The sequence below is a fragment of the Mustela putorius genome, unplaced genomic scaffold (genome assembly GCF_011764305.1).
Source record: "Mustela putorius furo isolate JIRA1106 unplaced genomic scaffold, ASM1176430v1.1 tig00000640_pilon_pilon_pilon, whole genome shotgun sequence".
Taxonomy (NCBI): domain Eukaryota; kingdom Metazoa; phylum Chordata; class Mammalia; order Carnivora; family Mustelidae; genus Mustela; species Mustela putorius.
In genome coordinates this window covers 3,292,513-3,319,809 of record NW_025421432.1, presented here as the reverse complement: position 1 = coordinate 3,319,809, position 27,297 = coordinate 3,292,513, and the positions used below count along the sequence as shown (strand labels likewise).

Sequence of the window (27,297 nt, the reverse complement as noted above, 5' to 3'; positions counted from 1 at the left end):
GCAGATTTCCTCAACTTGCTTTTTTCTTTTAAGATTTTATTTTTATTTATTTGACAGACAAAGACCACAAGTAGGCAGAGAGGCAAGCAGAGAGAGGAGGAAGCAGGCTCCCTGCCGAGCAGAGAGCCTGACTCGGGGCTTGATCCCAGGACCCTGGGACCATGACCTAAGCTGAAGGCAGAGGCTTTAACCCACTGAGCCACCCAGGCACTCCAGATTTCCCCAACTTTCTTAGGAACAAAAATATCCATTCATTATCAAAGCAGAAAACTACTTATCTTCTCCTTTTCCTTGAAACTTATATATACCACCTTGCCCCCTTCCATTCCCTTCACCCATAACATCCAATAAATCAGTAAGTACCCCAACTGTTAACTCTCCCATAAAGATCACCAGAAAACTATTTTTACCAGGCAAAATTAAGCTTATCTGACTTAGGAAAACAAAAGAACACCCCAGAAAGAATCTCAACAGTGTCTCAGGAGAGGTATTTACAGAGTCTAGAGTCTAACTTCCGGTAGTATTAGGCAGGTTCTTCAAAGAGGGGAACTGGATGGAATTGGGCAAAATTCATTACAGAATATTTTAGTACCTGTGAATTCAATATGCCAAGAGTTTTGAGGAGACTTTGAAAGCAAACTGGTATCTGAGAAGCAGGATATTTGTGCAGGTGAGCAAAATGTTATCTTAATGGGAGATCTGTTTACACAGATGAGCGAAATACTCAAATAAATTTGTTTGCAAGAACTTCCTGATACAAACAGGCAAACAGTGGCAGTATTTATCTGGCTACACCATCACCTTCCTAGCAAAGAACTTCCTGGAATGAATTGTGAAGTCATGTTGATACGGGTAATCTAGATTCTCCATGAAGTGGTGTCTCCTTTGTAATCTCTTCGTTTTCTGCTCTTGAGCCATCATCTACGTTACTTCTTCCTCTCTCCTGGATGCTTAAGAATGTTTACTATATATGGTCTTTTAACCTCCCCCTCAAACCTACCTTCATAGTTTTTTTTTCCTCAAATTTATTAATCATAAATCTAAAATGCCCATTTATTCTATAATTCTCATACTATAACCTTCAATGTCTCTAAGTTTCCAGGTCACCAAAATGGATAAAAAAGCTCATAAGAATAGTACTTACTGTTTGGCCTTGGTTTATTCCTTCAATATCTTCCCTAGCCAAACATCTATATCAAAACCAAAACCCAAAACAAACAAACAAAACACCAAAACTTCAATACACTGATGAAAATACAGGTTCGGGTCATTTAAGTTCAATGAACTATCCCATTCTTTCTTCCAATTTGTTACTGTTTGTTGTTAAAATATGAATGAGACATAAATGGAAAATAAAATCAACTCAAAAATAGAATTGAAAAACAGACTATATCATTAAGTCAGAATTAGCCCAAACCTACCATATGAATATCAAGATTTTTGAGTGACTAAAATTTGCACAACAGATTTTGAAGCAATCTTTCACACACGCACAAGCAAACAGTCATTCAGTGATGTTTGCTTTCATCAGACACAGACAGCAAGCCCAGTCCACATGCCTGCTGCCTCTCTACATTGACCACATACCAACCTCTATTTGGTATTTAAGGAGTGCTTTTTGTGATGAATGCAATGTCTTCATTAATCCTCATTCATTTTTGAGAAGCAATTTCTGGAAGATATTTACAAAACTCACAATACTGCATATGGAGACAGTGACTCACAGAGAAACTGAAGAATCTGATAGCAGTATTACTAAATACTGTGTTTCACTGGAATCAGAAATTTCTTCCAATCTACATAGTACATACCAAACAGATGGAGTGTTAAAACAAATCTTTGCTGTAGGTGGCCTTATCTTTTCAGCCAAAACAGTCCACATATACCCACAAAAGATATGTATCCAATAAATCTGAAAAAATATATCAGGGATTTTTTCTCAAATATTTGACTAATTTCTTTGCAATGCTTAATCCCTTTTCCAAATAATCTAATTTCTAGAAATTAATTATTTTAAAAAATGACTGTCAAAAAATCAGCTTTATTCATATTATTAAAACACAGAGTCATCCAAGTGTCCAACAGTTGGAGTGTAGTTAAGAAATTTACGGTTCATGAAATGGATAGAGTCTTACTCAGCCAACTCTCAGAATAGGGTAATGCAGAGAAATGGAAAAGTGTTTACCATGTAACATTTGGTAGGAAGAAGTAAATATAAGATTTTATGTATATTATGATGACCACTGTGAAAAGTGTGTATGGAATTGTTGGAAGGCTAAAACAGAATATAAAAAACAATTTAAAAATATGCTCTGTTGTTGGGTTTGGCATATCTTTTTCTTTATAGTCATGATTTATGGTTCCATAATATTCTTTGTATTATAATCAAAACTATAGTTAAATTTTACTTATTATTATTGTGTTGGGTTTTTTGTTTGTTTGTTTGTTTGTTTTTTCAAATTTTAGAAGGTGCTTAGCTTTTGTCTCAACTCCTTCATTCTTTTCTGGTCACAGCTGTTGTACCACAATGAGCTGACCTAAATAAAGTCAACAATGTGCAAATAGATTTTAAGTCTGTTAACACTTGTTTTCCAATTGGAGTTTTTGTTTACTGAGTTCTCTGTCAAGAGCTCTAGTTTGGAGTGTTATGCAAAAGCTACTTGTTAAAAACAAAAATATTTAATGTCCCAAGAAATACCATTGTAATTTGTAAAGGGCAGTTACTGGAAAGAACGGATCTCATATGAATTTTTAATTATAAGACTGATACAAAGTTCCAAGCAAATGTCATCTACGATGTTGTTGGTCTTTATATGGCCTTCAGATGTAGCAATTCAATAATTTATTTAGTGAACAGTGTTTGCAAAATTCTGTCCTGGGTATTAGAAGGAATGTGAAATAATAATGTAAACCTTTGCATAAATTTGATTTTATACAACATTAATAAATCAAACCAAGTTTTTGTTGTTTACCAATTCTCTTTTTCCCAAATAAAGGAAATGATACTTATAGTACTTATCTGTCTCATATAAATGGATTACCATGTAATTAAGCCAGGAATAGAATATAAATCAGTGCTTTTCATTCCAGCATGTTTATGTTTCCTCTCAGGAAAAACAGAAACAAAATCCAAAACAGAACTTGTGGTAGCTCATCGTTTTGGCCCACTTGTGTTACTCCCGTGATTCCCACGAATGTATTATATTACCTGGCAAGAAACTTTAGAGATGTAATAAATTTACTAACTAGCAGACCATAAGATTGAGAGATTATGGACAATCCAATGGATCTAATCACACTGACCCTTTAAAGTACAAATGTTGCTCTGGCTAGTAGCAGAAGACAGTGAGAAATTAAAAGCATGGCATGGGAAGAACTTGACTTCCCACTACTATTCTGAAGGTAAAGAGGACCACATGGAAAGCCATGAGTAGGAAATGAATTCTGCCAACCATTGGTGGGCTTGAAGGTGGACTCCAAGACCAGATGAAAACTGCAACCCTGGCTGACACTTGAATTTAGCCTCATAAGATCCCAAGAAACCAGTCGAGATTTTTTTGGCTTCTGATCTCCTAAAATGTGAGATATTGTTTTAAACCACTCTATTTTTGGTAACTTGTTTTAATAGCAGCAATAGGAGTCAATACAGTGTTTGTCCAATTAACTTCGCATGAAAAAAACAGAAAAGCAGATAAAGTTTTGAAGTTTAATTTATTTCTACCTTCTTTTTCTCTCTGTATCTTCCTTTTGCTGTTTTCCTTTCCTTCTGAAGCTATCCAAGGACAACTGATTGTGGTGTAACCCCGTGCTAGGGTAGTTCTTTAAAAGTTAGGAACACATGTTGAAAATCAACCCCATCTATACAACCTTTTACTTCAAGTCCAGCTGGTAACTAAAGAGAAAGGTAAGAATTTCTTCTCAGAGTTCTCCAATGGTATTTTCATTTCAAGTTTGGATACATGAAGGAACAGCTTAACAGTTATAAATCTCAAATGGTGAAATTTCCACCATTCTAATAGATGGGGAAGATATAATATGATAGGCAGGTAATCTTCAATTGCATTAAAATGCCCCCGGACTTTCACATCAGCAGCATGTGGGCAGCCATTAGAAATGCAGAATCTCGGTCTCCACTTCAGAATTATAAAATCAGAATCTTCATCTGCACAAGATCTACAGATAATGCATACATAGTAAGGTTTGAGAAGTGCTGTCTTAAGTTTCACTATGTGGGTAAAATATTCCTTCACAGCTTGAAAGAATATCTCTGCTAATAGCATCCTCTCCCTGAAACAAGAAAATGCACAGAATTAGGAGATTCCCTAAGGTTGAACTTTAGAATCAATGTTTCCTTATATTGAGCATTTATTTTGTGCTAGAGATTGTTTTAAATGCTTATGTTAATTATGCATTTAAATGTCATAATTAACATTGAGGTTGATATTAATATCCATATACAACCAGGAAGAAACTAAACTTTTTGAAGCAGGAAAAGTGAGACAGAGAGAAGTAGGCTTCCCGCTGAGCAGGGAGTCCTATGCAGGGCTGGATCCCAGAACCCTGGGATCATGACCCGAGTGGAAGGCGGACGCTTAATGACTGAGCCACCCAGGCACTCCAGAGAGTGTTTAAATAACAAAATAAATCACGACACCAAAACATATTCTTTACCATTTATACTATTAAGCTTTAAGTCACATTTTTATATTACATATCTATGTGATTTTTTAGGTAATTAACAATTATTCAAAAATAACAGTGTAGGGTGCCTGGGTGGCTCAGTGAGTTAAGCCGCTGCCTACGGCTCAGGTCATGATCTCAGGGTCCAGGGATCAAGTCCCGAATCGGGCTCTTTGCTCAGCGGGGAGTCTGCTTACTCCTCTCTCTCTGCCTGCCTCTCTGCCTACTTGTGATCTTTCTCTGTCAAATAAATAAATAAAATCTTTAAAAAAAAATAACAGTGTAAGTGTAATACTACTGACTATTCCTTGTATCTGTACTATATGGACAAAGTAGAAATTTATAAGATTTATTTTCAAAAAGAACATTAAGTATAAATATAAATATGCATATATTGTTCTAATAATTATAATGTCATCTACCCTGAGCATTCAATTATTTCTATTAAATCCAAAAATACAATTCATTAGTAAGTTAGTTTTCTAAATATCGTCTTAGTTCAAATTATTCATCATGAAGTACATACACAGATAAACCAAATTGCATATTTTTGCATATTCTATTAGAGATGATACAGAAAAACAAAATGACAGGGAGAAAAATATATCTTAACATGAGAAACACACAAAAATCGGGAATAAATAATACATGTAAGTACAATGCTATCTTTGTGATTAATCTCAATTTTTGAAATATTCAATGTTGCAGAGCTTAATATTACACTTCAATTTATTTATTTTCAATGTAATTTACAGTGATGTATTTTATAGGATTTAATTTAATTCATAACTACTCTTAAAAATAAAACCATATAAAAACAGATGAGTTAATACCAACTCTTGAAAATAAAGCGAGTTTTCACTTCTGGCTATATGAGAGCATGATGGAGTTTACACTGCAGCTTCCCAACAGGACTGCAGCAGAGCTTTCAAGTGTTTCCTGTAGAGAACCGCTGTTTGCCCTATTTACATAATAATTCATGATATTTCCTAGGCTCAGAAACTAGTTTTATTTATTTGTTTGTTTGTTTGCTTATAGTCAAAGTTTTATTTTGTTTAGTTTTTCCTTGGATTGATAACATTTCAGAAGAAAATTAAGTACTTTAAAGCAATGAAAGAAAAAATGAGGTTGGTTATTTCTTCTGTCTTCAATTCCAAATCACTAAGATATTTCTTTTATTAAGAATTAAAATGAATCTAATCTTCCTCTCTATTTTTCATAATGGCTTAAAAATTAATTTATACTGTAATGGGGCCTTGCTTATAGTAAAAAAAAATTCTTTAATAAAAAAAGGAGTAGAGATTCATATTTAAGTGTAAAAGAAAAAACACAGAGCGAGGCTGGCATGAGAATGGATTAAGAGATTCTGATTAGCAGTTATACCAAAGTATTTGCCCCTGTAGTTCCAACAGCTTCCCATCCTTAAATGAATAATAAAGGATTATTAATTCAAGATTAAATTTATTTCCAAGCCTAACACATAAATGGATTATAAAAGCTTTGGGTGTTAGATAAATTGATGAAGTTTGAAGAAGACGAAACAATCTTAAATAATAATAACAAATCAATAACAAAAGTAAAAATAAATAACATATTTTGGTACATATCTGGAAGACTACTATAACAGAATTTACCTGGCTTTAGAATTTACATTTAGGGCTTTACAGAAGTTAAATTAGTGAAAGTCCACAGATAAAAGTTTGGGGAAATGGAGACATTATATTTCATTCAAACTCAATGGATACATTAAGTTTAGAGATTATAAATAACTCCTTAAATGTAGGGTTTATTAATTTCTTACTGATAACACAATTTAAAAAATCATAAATCCAAACAAAATGATTTAGATCTTCAAGGCTACTGTTTTAAAATTTTAATTTAATTTAAAAAAATCTTAAATATAGATGAATGAATTATGTAATAACCTCTTGCAAGAAATATATTAACCAAAAAATTTTGTGAGTACTTATCCATAAGCGCCAGGTATTACAGCCCAGCATATGTGTTTCATTTAATCCTTACAATCCCATAATTCTGTTTACAGAATTGCCCTCATTTTATGAACAAGGGAACAGTAGCTTAGAATAAATAAATGAGTTGTCCAAGGATATGCAGACAGTAGCTGTTACAGCAGGTGTTAAAATTCAGGAACAAAATTTCAGTGCCTAGACTCTCAAACACACTGTTACTCTGCCATCTTAAGAAGCAATTATCTGAGGAAGCTGAGAAGATAGCAGAGCAGGAGGACCTAAGCTCACCTCCTCCCAGGGATATAACTAGGTAACACTCACATCAGTGTAAAATGACCTGAAACTGGCAGAATGCCATAACTAAAGGTAGAGAACAGGCCACATGTAAGAGATTAAGAAAGGAGGAGACACAGTGGGGAGCTGAAGGAACTTAGGCTGTCCTCAGGAGGGAGAGACCCACAGGTGTGGAGAGGGGAGAAAAACAGACCCTCACATTGGGGAATTGAAGCAGTAAGAATGAATCGCTATAACATTTGGCTTTGAAAACCAGAGGGGCCAACTTTTCTGAGCTCTTACAACCAGTGGGACTTAAACTCAGATTTTAAAATTCAGGGGCTCTGCTTTGGGAGAACATAGAGGGTAACAGGAAGCTGAGTTCCTGCTTTAAAAAGACAGCATGAAAAACAGCCCAGGAAGATAGAGCATAGAAGCAGCAGTTTAAAAAACACCTGCAGCATATGGGAGGGAGAATTATTTACTATTCTCAGAGTGTATTCTGCAGGGGCAGGCTTTCCTGAGGGACTTCTCTAGGAACAAAGGAGCTGGCAGGCACCATTCTACCCCCCAACCATCACCACCTCCTACCATAAACACATGGTGACCTGAGGGAACCAGCCTTATGTAGGCATTCTCTACTTAACTTGCTTATACCAAGTCCCACCTTCCTGGGCTTTGGGATTCACCCTTTCCAATCACACCTGCCTCGGTGACAGGGCTGTCGGTCCACATTCCCAGAAGGCCTGTGCAAACCTTATGAATGTCACATCTCCTGCCATGTACTTTGTGGGGCCTTGGTCCCTGTGGTAGAAGCAGCAGCCCCAGAGACGATCAACCTTGTTAAAACTGTGTGCCCCACCCCAGGCATCCCTGCCCCAGCAGTGTAGGCACATTTCCTCCAATACACTCTTGGTTGGAGCCCATTCATAATGGGGCCAGAAGCCTGGTAGTGTGCAACTAGCCTCAACAGAAGCCAGTATGACTTCAAAGTGACTTCTGTGCTGGGGTTAGAAGGAGATAATGACACACAGTGGTCAGACCACTGTCCCAGCAGTAGGAAAGTGCCCTACAATTTGGGGCTATTGCACTTCTGGCAAACATCTACTAGACTCAAGTGAAGCCCAATGTGGTACTAGAGAGATCCATTAACATGATATGGACTAAGTTCTGTTCACAACATGCAAAGAAAGCCCCTGTAGACGCAAAGAAAGCCACTGCTGAAGGAAAAAGCAGCTAAAACACAACACCAAGGCAGACACAACACACTTAGGACATATCCCTAAAGCACCATGTTGCGGTGCTGCACTACAGAACCTTTTCTTCATGGCCACTGATTTCAAGAGCAGGATATGTAGCTGACTGTATTAACACAGAAACAGGCACAGAGAGTTTTATAAAATGAGGAGAAGAAGGAATATGTCCCAAAGAAAAACAGGACAAAAATACAGCAAGATACCTAAGTGATAAAGATATAAGTAATATACCAGATAAAGAATTTAAAGTAATAATCATAAAGATCCTCACTGGACTTGAGAAAAGAGTGAAGGGCATCAGTGAGACCCTTAGCAAAGAGATAAAAAAAGAACCAATCAGAGGTGAAGAACACAATAAATGAAATTAAAAATATACTAAGTGGAATAAATAGCAGACTAGAGGAAGCAGAATGAATCTGTGACCTGGAAGACAACAATGCAAAGTAATCAAGCTAAGCAAGTGAGAGGGAAAAAAAAAATTGTGCAAAATTAGAATAGACTTAGGGAGCTCAGTAACTCCATCAAGCATAATAACATTTGCATTATAGGCATCCCAGAAAGAGAAGAGAGAGAAGAGGAGGCAAAAAATTTATTTGAAGAAATAATAGCTGAACACTTCCTGAGCCTGGGGAAGGAACTAGATATCCATATCTAGGAGTCACATATATCTAACAATATAATCAACCCAGGGAGGTACACACCAAGACATATAGTAATTAAAATGATAAAAAGTAATGATAAATAATTTTAAAAGTAGCAAGGGTGGGGGGAAAAGCACTAAGAGAAGACAGTTACATATAAGAAAAAACTTGTAAGGCTATATCAGTGGATTTTTCAGCAGAAACTTTTCAAACAAAAGGAGAGTACTGTAGTATGTTCAAAGTGCACAAAGGAAACAAACAAACAAACAAACAAAAACCCTGTAATCAAGAATACTCTATCCAGCAAGGTTAGCATTCAGAATAGAAGGATGAAAAATTTCCCATACAAACAAAAGCTAAAGGAGCCCTACAAGAACTGTTAAAAGGGGAGTGAGTGGAAAAGAAAGACCAAAATAATAACAAGAAGTGTAGAAAGCATAAAAATGGTAAAAATAATTATATCAGTAAAAATCAGTGTAGGGACTCATAAAATAAAAGGACACAAAGTATGGCGCCATCTACCTAAAATAAGGGGATGAGTAAAAACAGGTTCAAACTTAAGTGAACATCAACTTAACATAGACTGCTATAAGCAGAAGATGTTCTATACAAACCTAATGGTAACCACAAATCAAAAAAATCAGTACATACACAAAGAATAAAGAGAAAGCAATCCACACATATTACTAAGGAAAGCCAGCAAACTGTAAGAGAAGAAAGAAAGACAGGAAAGGATCAAAGAAGATCTGTAAAAACAACCACAAAACAAGTAATAATATGACAATAAATAGAAACCTATTAATAATTACTTTCACTGTAAATGGACAAAACACTTCAATTAAAAGACATATAGGGTGAGAGAGTAGATTAAAAAAAAAAAAAAGACATACATTTATATGCTGACAACAAGAGACTCATGACTGACCGAAAGATACGTATAGAATGAAAGTGAGAGTATGGAGAAACATTTATCATGCAGACGATGTCAAAAGAAAGTTAAGGTGAGGTACCTGGGTGGCTCAACCAATCTGAGCCTTTGGCTCAGATCGTGATCCCAGGGTCCTGGGATCGAGCCCTGCATTAGGCTGCCTACTCTGCAGGGAGTCTGCTTCTCCCTCTGCTTACTGCTTCCCCTGCTTGTGCTGTCTCTGTCAAATAAATAAAAATCTTAACAAAAAGCCTTTAAAACAAAGACAATAAAAAGAGACAAAGAGGATCACTATATAGTAATAAAGGGGACAATCCAACAAGAATACATAACAAGTGTAAATATTTATGTATGTAACATGGAAGCACCCAAATACATAAAACAGTTAATAGCAAACAAAAGAACTTATTAATAGTAAGACAATAATAGTAAGTGACTTTAACATCCCACTTACATCAATGGACAGATCATCCAAACAGAAAATCAACAGTCAGTGGCTTTGAATGACACACTGGACCAGAGGGATTTGACAGATATATTCAGAACATCACATCCTAAAACAGCAAAATACATATTCTTTTCAAATGCACATGGATCCTTCTCCAGAAGTGATCACATAATAGGGCACAAAATAATTCTCAACAAATTCAAAAAGACTGAAGTTATACCATGCATCTTTTCTGACTGCAATGCTATGAAACTAGAAATGAACTAGAAACAATTTTGGAAAGAGAATAAATATATGGAGGTTAAATAACAAGCTACTAAATAATAAATGGGTCAATCAAGTCATCAAGAAAAATAAAAAAATACATGGAGAGAAATAAAAATGATAACAGAATGTTTCAAAAAATTTTGGGGATGAAGCAAAAGCAAATCTAAGAGGGAAATTTATAGCAATAGATGCTTACCTCAAGAAGCAAGTAAAATCTCAAACAACCTACTCTTACATCTAAAAGAATTATTAAAAGACAAACAAAGCCAAAAACAAGCAAAGGAAGGAAATAATAAAGATTAGAGCAGAAATAATTGATATAGAAACTAAAAATACAATAGAACAAATCCATGAAATGACGAGCTGACTCTGAAGAGATCAACAAAATTAATAAACCTCTACTCAGACTCATTAAAAGAAGGAGTAAGAGAGACAGAGAGAGAAAGAGAGAGAGAGAGAGAGAGGAGTTGAATAAACAAAATCAGAAATGAAAGGGGAGAAATAAAACTGCACCACAGAAAATCAAAGGGTTAGAATAGGATACTATGAAAACTTCTATGCTAAAAGGTGGGCAACCTAGAAGAAATGGATACATTCCTAGAAACATACAATCTACCAAACTGAAGCAGGTACAAATAGAAAAAATTGAACAGATCACCAACAAGGAAATTGAATCAGTGATAAAAAAAAAAAAAAAACCTCCCCAAAAAATAACTCCAGGACCAGATGGCTGTGCAGATGAATTCTATCAAATACTTAAAGAAGAGTTAATACATACTCTTCTCAAATTTTATTCCAAAAAATAGAAGGGAAGGAAAACTTCCAAATTCTTTCCAAAAGGACTGAATTACCTTAACACCAAAACCAGATAGTCACCAAAGAAATGGAGAACTATAGGCCAGTATCTCTGATGAACTTAGATCCAAAAATCCTCAATAAGTATCAGCAAACCAAGTCCAATAATATACTGAAAAAATCATTCATAATGATCAAATAGGATTTATTACTGGGATGCAAGGGTGGCTCAATATTCACAAATTAATCAACATGGCACACCACACCAATAAGACAAAGGATAAGAACCATATGATCATTTCAATAGATGCAGAATACTCATTTGACAAAGTACAATATCTATTCATGATTAAGAACCCTCAACAAAATAGGTTTAGAGGAAACATACCTTAACATAAAAAAATGCCATATATGAAAAACCAACAGCTAACACCATACTCAATGAGGAAAAACAGAGAGCTTTTCCCTTAAGATCAGGAACAAGACAAGGATATCCACTCTTACCACTTCTATTCAACATAGTACTGGAAGTCCTAGACATAGCAAGTAGATAAGAGAAAGGAATAAAAGACATCCAAATTGGTAAAGAAGTAAAACTTTCACCATTTGCAGATGACAGGATACTATATGTAGAAAACTTGAAAGACTCCACCAAAAAAGTACTAGAATTGATAAATGACTTGTCACAGGATATAAAGTCAATGTACAAAAATCTGTTGCATTTCTATATACTAATAATGAAGCAACAGAAAGAGAAATTAAGAAAACAAGCCCACTTACAATTACACCCAAAATAATAAAGTACCTAGGAATAAACCTAACCATCAAGTGAAAGACCTGTACTCTGAACACTGTAAAAGACTGATGAAAGAAGTTGAGGTGACACAAAGAAATGAAAAGACATTCTCTGCTGATGAATTGGAAGAACAAATATTGTTAAAAAAATCTTTGCTACCCAAAGCAATCTACACACTTAATCCACTCCCCATCAAAATATGACAGTATTTTTCACAAAGAATCCTAAAATTTGTATGGAACCATAAAAGACCTCAAATAGTCAAAGGAATCTTGAAAAAGAAAAACCAAATTGGAGGTATCAAAATTCCAGACTTCAAATTAAACTACAAAGCTGCAGTAATAAAAATAGTATGGTACTGGCGCAAAAGGAGACATACAGAAAACCTAAAAATAAACCCACAACTATATGGTCACTTAATTTTCAACAAAGCATAAAGGAATATCCAGTGGGGAAAGGGAAAAGGACAGTCTCCTCAACAAATGGTGTTGGGAAAATTGGACAGCTACATGCAAAACCATGAAACTAGACCACTTTTTCACAACATACACAAAAATAAACTGAAAAAAGATCAAAGACATGAATGTGAAACCTGAAACCATAAAAATCCTAGAAGAGAGCACAGGCAGTAATTTTTCTGATATTGACCATATCTTTCTAGATATATCTCCTGAGGCAAGGGAAATAAGAGCAAAAATAAACTATTGGGAGTATATCAAAATAAAAAGCACAAAGAAGGAAACTATCAACAAAACCAAATGGTAACCCATGGAATGGGAAAAGATATTTGCAAATGACATATTTGATAAAGGATTGTATCCAAAACATATAAGAACTTATAAAACTGAATGCTCAAAAAGTAATCCAGTTAAAAAATGGGCAGAAGACATAAATAATCATTTTTTTCAAAGAAGACATACAGACATGAAAAAATGTTCAACATCACTCATTGTCAGGGATATGCAAAGCAAAACTACACTGAAATATCACTTCATACCTGTCAGAATGGTTAAAATAAAAAACACAAGAAAAAAAAGTGTTGTAAAGGATGTAAAGAAAAAAGAACCCCTGTGCACTGTTGGGGGGAATGCAAGCTGGGGCAGCCATTGTGGAAAATAGTATGGAGGTTCCTCCGAAAGTTAAAATTAGAACCACTCTAATATCCAGCAACACACAACTGGGCATTTACCCAAAGACTACAAAAACACTAATTAAACACTAATTCAAAGGGATAAATTCAGTTGTATGTTTCGTGTGTGTGTGTGTGTATGTGTGTGTGTGTAATGGAATATTATTCAGCCATAAGAAAGAATGAAATCTTGCTATTTGCACCAACATGGACGGAGCTAGAGAGTATAACACTAATCAAAATAAGTCAGTCAGAAAAAGACAAACCACATATGATTTCATTTATATGCAGAATTGAAGAAACAAAACAAATGAACAAAGGAAAAGAAAAAAGAGACCAAAAAATAGAGACTTCACTATAGAGAACAAACAGATGGTTACTAGATGGGAGGCATGTAGGTAGTGAAATAAGTGAAGTGGATTAAGAGTACATGTATAACAATGAATTCTGAGTAATATATAAAATTGTTTTGAATCATTATATTGTACAAACTAGAATAATGTTATATGTTAATTATACTGAATTTTTTAAAAATGTATAATGTAAAAAAGGAAATTATTTACAAAAGCCTCTTTATAAATAACTTTAATGTGAAATCACAATTTTTTGTCATCTTCTAAAGTCATAATTCTAAGCATGTTATAACCTGTAAGTACACATACAAGTAAACTCTACATATACTTGGTGTTCTCTGGGTATTTTCTTTCCCTGTGATTCCAAGGTGACTGTCAAACATTGGAAATGATTCATTCTCATTCACATCCAGGAAGAGAATAAATATGTTTTACCCACCACCATCTAACAGATGCCCTAGGAAGGTACTGACTGGCCTCTCTTTACCACATCATTTTGTTTTGGGACATGGCCTCCATTAACCAGCTTAAACTCCAATCACTGCCCATCCAGAATTTGTGATAGGGGTAAGGAGGCCCTCGGCCTGCGGCTGTCAGTGTCATCAACAGATGAAGCACTTTGAAAGAAGTGTTTAGTAAGACTGCAATCTAGTCCGCCACTGTTGCTGATATTCTAGGGAAAATTGGAGAAATTTGGCTAATCATTTGACTCTTGAACTTAACATCCACCCATAAATATGTTCTTATTTTTTGCTCATTTTGCTCTTTTAGACTACAAACAGGGTCTTCAGTTGGCAATAAAAATGTTCAATCTGGAATACTGGCTTAAACGCTGAGCTTTCTTTATAGCTCAATAGCTCTCCCCGTGTGGCTTGAACCAGTTTTGGCAACAAACTTGCTATAGGAAAAGGACATATGTGTTTGGTGTCTTCTCTAAATTTTCTAAATGGAAAGCAATGGCCTTATTTAGACTGGTCACATGTTAAGCTAGGTTTGTATTCTGCAGAGCACATATTTCAAGATCATTCTCTTATGGGATATTTTCCAGTGATCCTCAGAAGATCCTACTAGGTCCCTCTATCCTGAAACTGTTAATCCTGAGAAGCTTTTATTTTGTTCTAGTACTCATTTTCAGTTCCTTTCTCAGGCTCTAGGAGTTCATATCTAGGTTTTTGCTAGTAGAGTGCCTTCACCTTTCCGAGCAGCCTAAAGAATCCAAGACCATCCCACAGAGTCACTTGGGACTATGAGAAATAGCCTTACATACCTGTACATTACAAATTCTGGGAGTTCAACGCAACTGATCCCAGCAAGGCAGCACTCTAAAGGCTCCAAATTCAAAGTAATTCTCCAGACTATCTCTAGCCTTCTTGAAATTCTTTAGCAGGAACAAGATCTTCAGCAGAGTATGTATTTTATGTCTTCAATGTACATGGGTCTCCTATTATGTATTCTAAGTAGATTGACAGAAGTCCCACCCTAACTGTCTTTGACGGGCAGCTACTACTCCATGTAGTTGAATGGAAAAGGGACTAACAACTCTACTTCCCTCAAAGAGATCCTACTCACAAAAACCTACTTTATTCACCTCTCTCATCTTTGCAATAATCTCAAAGTGGGTGGTGAGTGGGAAGAGTGTGTTCTAGGATGCTGGAGTCATACAAGTCCCAGGCCATATCCTCAAAAATCTGCACATTTACACATACTATTGCATATCAAAGCTATGGTGCCTAGCTGCAATTCTGACTTTTGGGTCTTGTTACAATTGTGATGTTAACAATAGTTACAATTGTGATGTTACAATAGTTTTCCAATTTATTTGTTTTAAAAATATTTTCATTGTTATATATACCAATGTTTGCTTAAAACTGTATAAAACATTTTAGAATAATCTTCCTAAGATTTTTAGAAAACACTCATTAATAGTAAAAACACTTCATGAAATAAAGACCAGTTGTCATGGGCAAGGCAATATTTCATTAAAAAAGTAGTTCTGTTTACTAATTTAGTATCTACTATTATATTAATATAAAATAAACTTTATGTTAAATTATCTGGGACATACTAACTATATTAATATATTCATTTACAGCATTAAAATTGTTAACACTTTGATTTACATGTGTATGTAAAAAGAATGGGGCTGATACTCAGCAGGGAGCCTGCTTCCCTCTCCCTCTCTCTCTGCCTGCCTCTCTTCCTACTTGTGATCTCTGTCTGTCAAATAAAACAAACAAACAAACAAACAAAAAAAAAACTTTAAAAAAAATGGGGCTGATAGTAAAAAAGAATCATAGACTAACACTGATTTAGTTTGTCTTTTCTAACATTGCTAGCACAGAGGGAGGTGCTGAGCAAATGTTTTTCAATTCAATTAGTTAAAATATTATTTTAAAAGTACAACAAATTTCAGATTTTCTTTTTCTTCTTGTCCTTATCTTCTCCTTTCTTAAAAGCAATCAAAATATTCTCCAAGTCTATGGTTTAGAAGAAAATGATATAATTGATCACAAATATTAGTCTAAATATAGTCAACCCAATTTAAATGGACAGCAGTCAATCTCATTCAGAATTTTCTGAAGCAGGAAAATTACTGCTTTAAAAATGCTGAATATTCACATGCATTTTAATGACCCTTGCATTTAGATGAAGACAATTAAGAAAGAAACTTTTAAACAGGTTGGAACTCAATAAACGCTTCTGAAACTTTTTAAAAAATGTAATTTGCTTTACAGCCAAGCTCTTCCCTGGCAGCTTCTCTATCGGTTCTTAGCAGCACATTCAGTGCGGTCAATGAGCCAGTTCCAAAGATATTTCAGGAACCTAGTTTGTGCTTAGGGGCAGCATTTTGGTAATTAGAACTTCCATTCTACACAAGTGGAACTTATTAGGGGGAGTACTTTAAGTGACTTAAGCAGGTAGGACTATTTGTACTTATTTTCTGAGCTGCCAATATGTTAATGTAGCATCTGTTTGGGAGGGCAAGTTTGCTCTGCTCTGCCTCCAAACTTATCTTTGTTTTTTCTTTTTCCATAGAACTTAACTGTTCTTTACCCAAGTATACTGCTAATGCATATACTCCTTGAGGCAATATTTGCTTTCACTTTGAAAACCATGGTGCATAGCAATTATGCTAGGCTTTGCACATGGCACTTGTTTAATAAATGTTTGTAGAATTGAATTAGCCTTCTGAATTTTATTGCCCTAAAGAAGTCATGGATATATGCTAACTTTATTACTGTAAACAACAAAAGTAAAAGAAGCAATAAGAATATTAATAGTTAATATAATAGAGGACTTAAGGCAGTTGCAATTTCAAGAACTGTCTGTGCATTAACTAATCCTCATAGCAAGCCTATCAGTAGGTAGATTTGTTTTCTCTTGTTTGCACAATTAGGAATTGAAATGATATGAGATTAAATACAGTAATGGGGAAGTTCAAGATTCAAAATCCAACATTCTAACTTCACATAATTTATGTATTCAAACACACCTTAAATTTTAGAAGCATTTTGCTTATGGCTAAAATGAAATAATTTGGAACAGATCAAAGTTTACATAGACACTAACTACAAAAACCAAATAAAACAAAGAAATAATTTACTTAAAAGCATCAGAGACCTGCAGAAACAAAGAAGACCAGACAGGCTAAGATTCTGGAAAAGAGAAAAACCTAAATGGGAAAGCTTATGATCTGCAGTTGTTTTTTCCCCAGAGTATTCTTCTGGGGATGGGCAAGAGGCCTGGACAAGAGCTGTGGCTATGAGTTACAGAAACCAGAGAATTTCCATCAGTTAGGTGTGGCTACAGCAATATGGCTAAAATTCAAACACCTAACACACGTGGGTGGTCCCCCGTGGAGATATTTCGCAAATCCTGATAATATATCTATTATCTATCTATCATCTTTCTATCCATCTATCTAATCTATCATCTATCTAATTATCTACCTGCTTCCTGAGAATCTCACTGTTGCTATTTTCATACTAACATGTTTTCTTTTTTCCCCCTCCTTCAAGGATATTTCTATTGTAACCATTTTTGTTATTGTATGCTCAGGAATATTTTGTTTTGTTGTGTTTATTATGATTTGAGTTTGTAAAGTTCTTTGTAGAGGTTTTTTTTTTTTTTTAATCAGTTTGGACAAAATCATGACTATTATTTCTTCATATATTTCCTCTATATCATGTTGTCTCTCTCATTTTCCAATACTTCAATTACACTTATATTTGACCTTGTCACAGTTTCCTACAAGCCTATTTTATTTCTTATTCTCTTCCCTTCTGGGACAATATTTCATATTTTTCTTTATTTTCTAAAATATTAACTATATTTCTGTGTTTTTTTTTAAGATTTTATTTATTTAACAGAGGGAAAGATCACAAGTAGTCAGAGAAGCAGGCAGAGAGAGAGGAGGAAACAGGCTCCCCACTGAACAGAGAGCCCAATGCGAGTCTCGATCCCAGGACCCTGAGATCATGACCTGAGCCGAAGGCAGAGGCTTAACCCACTGAGCCACCCAGGCACCCCACATATTTCTGTTTAAAAATTTGTTTGGTAAATTAAAGAAATCTATTATCTAACCCAATTTTTGGACTATTATTGATTATTTCTCTTCTAAATTTTTGGTCCTTTTAAAAATAATTATGGTACTATTTTATTGAATGCTGTAGAGGCCTTTTATAGCAAAATTTTAGAGGACACAAATGAAATTATCTGCCTCTAGAAAGGTCTCTTTAAGAAAGAGGAATTTGAGTTGAATTCTAAATCAAATCAAAGCCTGACCTGAGGGTGCAGTTTCTTAAGGCTCTGTTACTTCCATTTAAAAAAAAATGTGATAAATGGAAGGGTTCTCCTTATTGAAATCCTATTTCCCTCACTTTACAAGATCCAACCTACGTTTTCAAAATTCTTACCATTTATATTAATTAAAATGATTTTTCAATGTCAGATCTGTGTTTTATAATTCTCTTAAAGACTTTTTAGGGGCGCGTGGGTGGCTCAGTGGGTTAAGTCTCTGCCTTTGGCTTAGGTTATGATTCCAGGGTCCTGGGATCAAGCCCCACAGCTGGCTCTCTGCTCAGCGGGGAGCCTGCTTCCCCTTAAGCTCTCTGTCTGCCTCTCTGCTTACTTGTGATCTCTGTCAAATAAATAAATAAAATCTTAAAAAAAAAAAAAGACTTTTAGGTAGAGGAGCTGCAATAGCATTTACCTATTAATTGTGGGTTTTTTAATGATGGATTCCGTCTTTTAAACAAGTCTAAAATTATGCTACTGAATTTCTTCAAAACACTAACGTCGATACATAAATATATATAAATACATAAAAATATATATAATTATATCCAATTATATGCATATAATTTTATGTATATATGTATTTTTTAAATATTTTATTTATTTATTAAAGAGAGAGAGAAATCACACAGGTAGAAACAGATTCTCTGCTGAGCAAGGAGCCTGATCTGGGTTTTAATCCCAGGACTCTGAGATGATGACCTGAGCTGAAGGCAGACACTTAACAGACTGAGCAACCCAGGTGCCAAATTTTACGTATTTATATACGATATATTATTATATATATTTCCCTAAGATGATAATATCTTAAGTACATAATGAACATTTAAAGAAAATGTAAATCATAAAGAGGGAAATGATGTAGTTCTGTCTTAACAAAGGCGAAGATGCCATTGTTAGGTTACTAGCAGCCATTACACAAAAATATCAAGTACACTCCACAAAAGAACTAAAAATATTTCTCAGAAAATCCATAAGTAAAAAGGAAAGAAAGAAAGAAAGAATAGAAAAGAAAAGAAAATCCACAAGTAAGTGAAACTGTTGCTAATGATGTAGTCAGCCTGGTCAGTAGAGACTGACATTTTGTTAGCTTTTGGCCAATTAGTTTTAAAGAAAAAAAACAAAACAAGACAACACGTTGTTCTAGCTTCTATTTCTATAAAACCTGCCTTAGCTCTCTTTGATTGTTGCTAATCTATACAAAATTGATTTTACTTATGATATATCATTAAATTTAGTTTCATTTTTAACAGAACTAATTAGTTTTTGTCTTATTATTTATGAAGATTCCACTAAAATTGCCTACCTGTCTCATTACATTGGAACTATAGAGTTTACTGCCTGAGTACAACATCAATTTGTACAACTTAACTATATACAATTTTTGTCAGTTATACCTCAGTAAAGCTGGAGGAAAGTAGCCTAAAACTATTTCTTAAGTAGGGCTTTAAATTGGGCTTTAAGTGAATTTTTGCAGAAGCACACAGTTTTGCTATAAGAAATTAGTAGGAATTTTTCATTTGTCAGTGAAAGTATGCTCCTGTATATAAACACAGATTATACTAAGATTTTGGAATTGAAGATATCTGAACAAATATGTGTGGGTAAGTAAAAAAAAAAAAGAATCTGTCAAAAATTTTTCCATGTCATTCTCCATGTGTTTTGATCTATGGCTAACATTGGGTGCGAAAATTATCTTTTAAAATTTTAGGTATCACTCACGGCCCAGCATCAGGAAAGTAATAGTAATGCATTTGTTTCATAACTACACATAAAGGAAAACTATAATATATGTTTAAAAATATTACTTCATATGATATAATTTTAAGCTTGTTTTGTTCTTATATTTTGAGGAAAAACCCATTTTAAAACAGCAGAAATATAATCGTGTGAGTATTTAAAGGGATTTCTGGAGAAAATTGATTTTTCATTTCTCAATTTGGACTCTTTTTAAGTCTACCAATTTATACATCTCTAGAAATCTACCTTTACTTCTCTGTACATACTCTTTCCTTAGGCAGGCTCATTTTCAGGACTTCTAACTTCAGTCACTAGCAAAGGGCAACTTAACTTTTGCCTTGACAATTCCAGTTGATTATTTTGCACCTCCCTTTGGTAGTTCTGATAGTTCAAAGACACCTAAAATTCAACATTTCAAAACAAAACAAAACAACTCTTAATACCTTTCCCCACAAAACCTGATCTTCATGCAACATTACTTTCTGAGCAGTTGCACAAATATCTATCCATATATGCAAGAGCTATCTCCTCCCCACCCCAAACCTCATTCACAGTCAGTCCAACATCAATAATTTCCGTACTACCTCTTACAGTTCTGTTGACTTATTAGACTGAGTTTCATAAGGACAGAGACTGTGCCTACTTTTTGTTCACAGATATATTACCAAAACCCTATGTGGTACCTAACCACAAAGAGGACCTTAATAAATATTTATTAAATGAATAAATGAATGTTTATCAGTTTATTTTGGTCTAAAAGAATCAGTGAAACCTGTAAGTTTTTACCTTTCAGGGTCAAGCAAGAAAAACAGAAACCAGCATTTAAAGGGAAGGGACACAGGGGCTCCTGGGTGGCTCAGTTGGTAAATAGTCTGCCTTCAGCTCAGGTTATGAACTTGGGGCCTGGGTTTGAGCCGCACATCAGTCTCCCTGCTAAGCGGGGAGTCTGTTTCTCCCTCTGCCCCTCTATTCTCCCCACCCCCTGCCCTGCTCTCTGCTCTCTGTCAAATAAATAAATAAAATATTTAAAAAAATATATAGGGGAGGGACATTATTACAGTGAATTGGTTACACAGTTGGCAGAAAATCTGAGAACCTAACTAGAGACAGTAAAAGAAATACAGACTGGTAGTGGGTATTAAGGAGGGCATGTATTGCATGGAGCACTGGGTGTAGTGCATAAACAATGTATTTTGGAACACTGTAAAGAAAAGGGAAGGAAAGGAAAGAAAAATACAGACTTCGAGGACAGAAAGCTATTCACTCTTAGGCTGGAAGAACAAGGAACTAAGAAAATGTTACATAAGTATAGCAGTTAATATCATAAACAGCAGCTGGATGTGATGGGTGTACTCTCTATGGTGCTGGAGCCATGCTGGAAATGTAATCTTTTTCCAGAGATGATGACTGAGGCATGGAGATGGAAAGACATGCGAATCTCCAGCTGCTGCCACCTACTATCCAAATAGCTGGAAGTAACAAGCTACAAGACTTGGGAATTTACACTCTATATATTATTATATATTACTACTACTAATAATAATGCTATTAATAATAACAATTATTATAATAAAGTATGTATATATGTATATAACATAATAGAACAGAGTGAGGTAAGGGTGAACTTAATATAAAAATTCAAAGACTGGCAGATTATCTAAATCTATGAGAAAAAGCCTGAACTCTTTTTCCCCGATTAAGATTCATTGAACACCTGGACAAAAGTCATTTAATGATGGTTGATCACATGGACTATGGAGTGATACACAATAGAGCCTTAAACTCATGGGGTAGGAGTACCAGTCCCCATACAGTGTAAAAAAAAAAAATTATATATATATATATATATATATATATATATATATATTCACACATAACTTTTAACTCCCTAGACTTAACTAGCAATAGCCTACTGTGGACTAGAAGTATTACCAATAACATGAACAGTTAATTAACACACATTTTGTATGTTATATGTTCTATATAATGTATTCTTACAGTAAAGTAAGCTAACGAAAATGTCGATGGAGCACTGAGTGTTGTACATAAACAATGAATCTTGGGACACTGCATCAAAAACTAACAATGTATATTATGGTGACTAACATAGCACAATAAAAAAAAATGAAAAAGAAAGAAAATCATGAGAAAAAATCATAAGGAAGAGAAAATACATTTACATTACTGTACTATATGAAAAGCCACATATAAATGGGTCTGTGCAGTTCAAACCTATGTTGTCCAAGGGTTAACTATATTTCTCTTAAGTATTTTAATTAGTACTGAAGTCCACCATATATTTTTTGAAAACAAAACTACAAGTATTCTTTCACAGTAAGATCCACTAGACAACAGATGATATCTACAAGTTCTGCCTTACACTTAGTTCATTTGATGGCAGAGTTCATAGTTGGCAGAGAAAGACAAAATACTGTATGGTATCTATCACTTACACATGGAATCCAAAAAGTTATACACATAAAAACAAACAGAGTGCAGAAGTGATTATTAGGGGATACAAGATGGGGGGATGGAGAGCTACTGGATAAAGAATACCAACTTTCCATTACAAGGTAAATATAGTTCTGGGGATCGGATGTACAGCCTGGTGACTATAATTTATTAAAACTACACTGTACATTTCAAATTTGTTAAGAAAGTAGATTATAACTGTTCTTACCACACATATATAAAACAGCAATGAGGTGAGGTGATGGATGGTTAATTAACCTGACTGTGGTAATCATTTCACCATGTATACATATATCAAATCATCATGTTTTACACCTTAAATATATACAATTTTATTTGTCAATCATACCTCCATAAGGCTGGGGGAAAATAAGACCTCTGATGCATTTGACAAAAATACAACTTAAAGTTTTAAATTTATTTTATCATAAGACAAGTAATTAGTTAATTTAAACTCATTTGGAGGCAGCTACCCGTATTACTAACAGAATCTCAGAATTTCCAGTAACCTACATACAAGGCATGACACACAGGACTTTATGTTTGAACATGGTACTAGGGGATAACTGGTCCTAGGCAAGTGTTTTGAAACTAGTAGGCACTTAATAAAAGATACACAAATAAAACACAAACTAGATACTTGATAGGAAATGGCTCCATGCTGAAAACTAGTTGAGACTGATTCTACATCTCTCTTCAATCCTCTTTATTTCACTTTTCATTAGAATGCATTAGGAAGTGTTAGCTTGAAGGGCATGGTGATATATAAAGTCCTCCATGCCGCGGACAAAATATTTAGTGAGGCATTAAGACCTTTCCATTGAAAAGTAAACAAAGCTCATCTTAGTGATTAGCTGAATTCTCTAGCCATAGCAGAAAATGTAAGGTACATTTACTCAATGATTCATTCCACTGAATGAACTTATTCAATGACTCCATACTAAAAATTATTACCTAGAACATTTCTACTAATATAAAACTGGGACCCCATAGCCTCGTTGGGAAATAAGCCTAACCTTGGATTTACATGTTTTCATTAAAAGTATAATTATCAACACCTCTATAGGAGACAGTAGGTCCTAAACGGATATCTCAGTCCAAGCCAACTGTTTCTTAGAGCTGTTTCCACAACTCACTTCTTTATCACAATTTATAGGACAATATAGCATACATATTTATTATATAGCATGCACAGGGATGATGTGATTATTTTTACTTTTTTTTTTAAAGATTATTTATTTATTTATTTTACAGAGAGAGATTACAAGTAGGCAGAGAGAGAGAGAGAGGAGGAAGCAGGCTCCCTGCTGAGCAGAGAGCCCGATGCAGGACTCGATCCCAGGACCCTGAGATCATGACCTGAGCCGAAGGCAGCGGCTTAACCCACTGAGCCACCCAGGCGCCCGATTATTTTTACTTTCTCTCATTGTTTTATTGCTTTCTCCAGATCTCACCTAAATATATTCCACAGTCAGCTTCTGCAGTGTTTTGCATGCACCTTTTCCTGCTTGTATCTCTTCTCCAGTTATTCTGTTGATATTATGCCCTGATTCTATCAACCTCCTTTAGGTCTGCACTAGCTGGCAAAACGCAATGGCTTTGACAGGTCTAATTTGAACTAATTTCTCTTTAAAGTCATGGCAACCAATAAAGCTCAAGTGGATCCTTAATGATGTCCAGCAATCATATGTTCTCACTCCCTCATATCAGATGGGACTATTTAATTTCTTTTCCTCTTAACTCAAACCTCTATCACTGCTTCTCAAAACAAAGGCTCAATTTATGATATTCCACCTTAGTGGAGGAAAAAGAACCAATCAAAGTTAAATTTCAGCAGACTACCAAACTCATCTCTAACCCCCCACTTTGCCTGATACCAGAGGTAAACTATTCATGCTGTTTCCTAATGCCAGTCTCTACCGTCTTGTTTTTGTTGTATCATCACTCAAAATATATTTAGCTATTCTATTTAAAATTATTGCCTAAGATATCAGATATCAGAAGTGATATGTTTTGCTGTATGCTTTCATCACTTAAAAAAAAAAGAAGAAGAAGAAAAAGATTGTGTTTATTTAAGAGAGAGAGGGAGAGAGCATGAGCAGGGGTAGGGGCAGAGGCAGAACCAGAATTCATGCTGAGCAGAGAGCCCAATGCAGGGCTCCATCTCCTGATGCCAGGATCATGACCTGCACCACAGGCAAAAGCATAACTAATGAGCCACCCAGGCTTCCTCTCTTTTCATTAATTTTAAGTTAGAAAAATCACTTAGAAATTCACTTCTGGGGTGCCTGGGTGGCTCAATGGGTTAAGCCTCTGCCTTCAGCTGGGGTCATGATCTCAGGGTCCTGGGATCAAGGGATCCCCCCACAATATGGCTCTCTGCTCAGCGGGGAGCCTGCTTCCCCCTCTCTGCCTGCCTCTCTGCCTACTTGTGATCTTTCTCTGTGTCAAATAAATAAATAAATAAAATCTTTGAAAAATTTTTCACTTCAATTTTAAAACAAGATAAAAACATTAAAAATGTAAGGTTTCATGTACAAAAATAGGGCTTAATGTATATACAGAATCCCAGTTCTAAACTTAGGATAAAATATTATTAAAAGCCTAAACATGGGGCACCTGGGTGGCTCAGTGCGTTAAGCCTCTGCCTTCGGCTTAGGTCATGATCTCAGGGTCCTGGGATTGAGCCCCGCATCGGGCTCTCTGCTCAGAAGGGAGCCTACTTCCTCCTCTCTCTCTGCCTGCCTCTCTGCCTACTTGTGATCTCTGTCAAATAAATAAATAAAATCTTAAAAAAAAAAAAAAGCCTAAACATCTGCCTACATGAAATCCAATATTGTTTCTATATGTATCTTAGTGGGTGGGGAGAACCTCTACTGGAACCACACTTCAATGGCTCATGATTATGATCCTCTTCTCCAGTCCCTCAAATTCTTACTAATAAAAATGTCATCAGATTAGAAAAAAATATATACTTTTATGATTCATAGAAAAAAATTGTAAAATATTTCATAGAAACATGATGACATAAGAACATACCTCCACACCTCAATCAATCCTTTTTTGATGGTATATAATCCAAATTCACTTTGGACCCAAGCAGTGTTGTGATTTCAATTTAACATCTCTTCACTTTTAGGAAATATGCAACTGGGACTCATGCAAAATCAAACTCTCTGTCCATGAAATTCTTCAGAGTTTATCTTGCATGAGAAACTAGGAAATGTTCTATAAATATTCATAAGCTGGCAGTTACCCATAGTTGAGATATACTTGAGGTATGAAAATAAAAGCTCATAGAAAGGCTTAACCTGATTATTATAAATTTGAGGTAGGAAATTTTTATAAGGGCTCATGTATGACTAATATGTTTATTTTAAATAGCCCCTTTTACTACCTTGTTTTCCATGTTTTAGCCAGTATTAATGTGAAATGATTTCATATAATAGATATTATATTTCATATAATAGATATTATTCCTTCTGATCAATTCCTTCTGATCAATTCCTTCCTGCTGTATTGGTCGTTTTGCTTGGAGGTTATCATAGACAGAGAAGTTTTTTATAAAGCCTGACAATACTTTGTAGGACCTCCACATTCTTATCACTCTCACTTCTTTATGTGATGTGTGACAATCTTTACTCTCATCCAAACTTCTCATTTACAATGTTTATGAACTTCTAGCAAACCAATTTTTCCTATTTACCAAAATAAATATTTATCAAAATCTATTTAACATAGGAGTAATTCAGAAATTAAGCCTTTATAATTTTTTATGAATATATGTATACCAGGTGATAGGATGATCATTTTAGTGAAAAAAGTTCTGGAAAATATTGCTATAATTATTATATTTGGAGCATTGCAGGATCTCTGAGTTCATTCTTACTGACTCAAAAGAAATTTATCCAAATGATATCCAAATTAATCTTAGCAATATAAAAAAGGATGCTTATTAAAAGAAATTTTCTACAGATCAGATCTAATTTAAACAAAACATATGCAAATTTCCATATAATAAGATATTTTAAACATATAAAATGAAATAAAACCAATGTGTGTGCTTTCTATTGTATAAAAGTTATTTTGAGGATAATTAATATTATCTTTGGTATTATCACTTTACAATGATCAGAGTTTCTCTAATATTAATAACAGAACTAGAATTTTGTTGCACAAGAAATAATTTCTCCTGGTAGGAAATTTTTAGAATCAGTATGCATATGTCATGTTAATAAACCAATTTAGTAATGCTTTGGAGTGGAATAGTTGAAAAATGGGACTATTACTTTTGCCTCACTAAATTTCTAGGAAAGGAAAAAGACCTTGCTTTATTAAAGTGGTTGAAATAAATGAGATCAAGCCTTTGCTATTTTTCATGACTTCATATTTTATATGGCCAGAAGCATCAGACCAATTTACAAATTTCCTTAGGATTGTTTCTAGGAATCAGACCTCTTAAATATGCTCTTTCATATTCAACACAGTCATACCATACAGACTTAGCAATAATATTATATATTCAGTTTATTTTCTCACTGAGGAAAAATTCCATACAGACTATACCTATGTAATTTAAGGTACATAACTATATATGTATAACAACTCTCCCTACTAAGGTTTGGATAATTTACATCACCCAGAAAGTGTTCATGTGCTTTTCAGCCAAGCTCAAGTTCCATCAATTAACACTCTTCTGAGCTCTAACACAATAGATTAGATTAGTGCAGTTTTGAACTTCATATAAATGAG

General features: G+C 34.6%; 1 long non-coding RNA gene across 2 annotated transcripts in view; it reads right to left on the bottom strand.

Annotated features, from left to right (window-relative positions):
- Positions 1-3,716: 3,716 nt before the first annotated feature.
- The window catches only part of LOC101672302, a 99,951-nt gene continuing 76,370 nt past the window's right edge, over positions 3,717-27,297 (bottom strand). For both annotated transcript variants that reach the window (XR_006607546.1, XR_006607547.1), the window contains one exon: positions 3,717-4,287. This is a non-coding gene — a long non-coding RNA (uncharacterized LOC101672302). The remainder of the gene's footprint in view (positions 4,288-27,297) is intronic.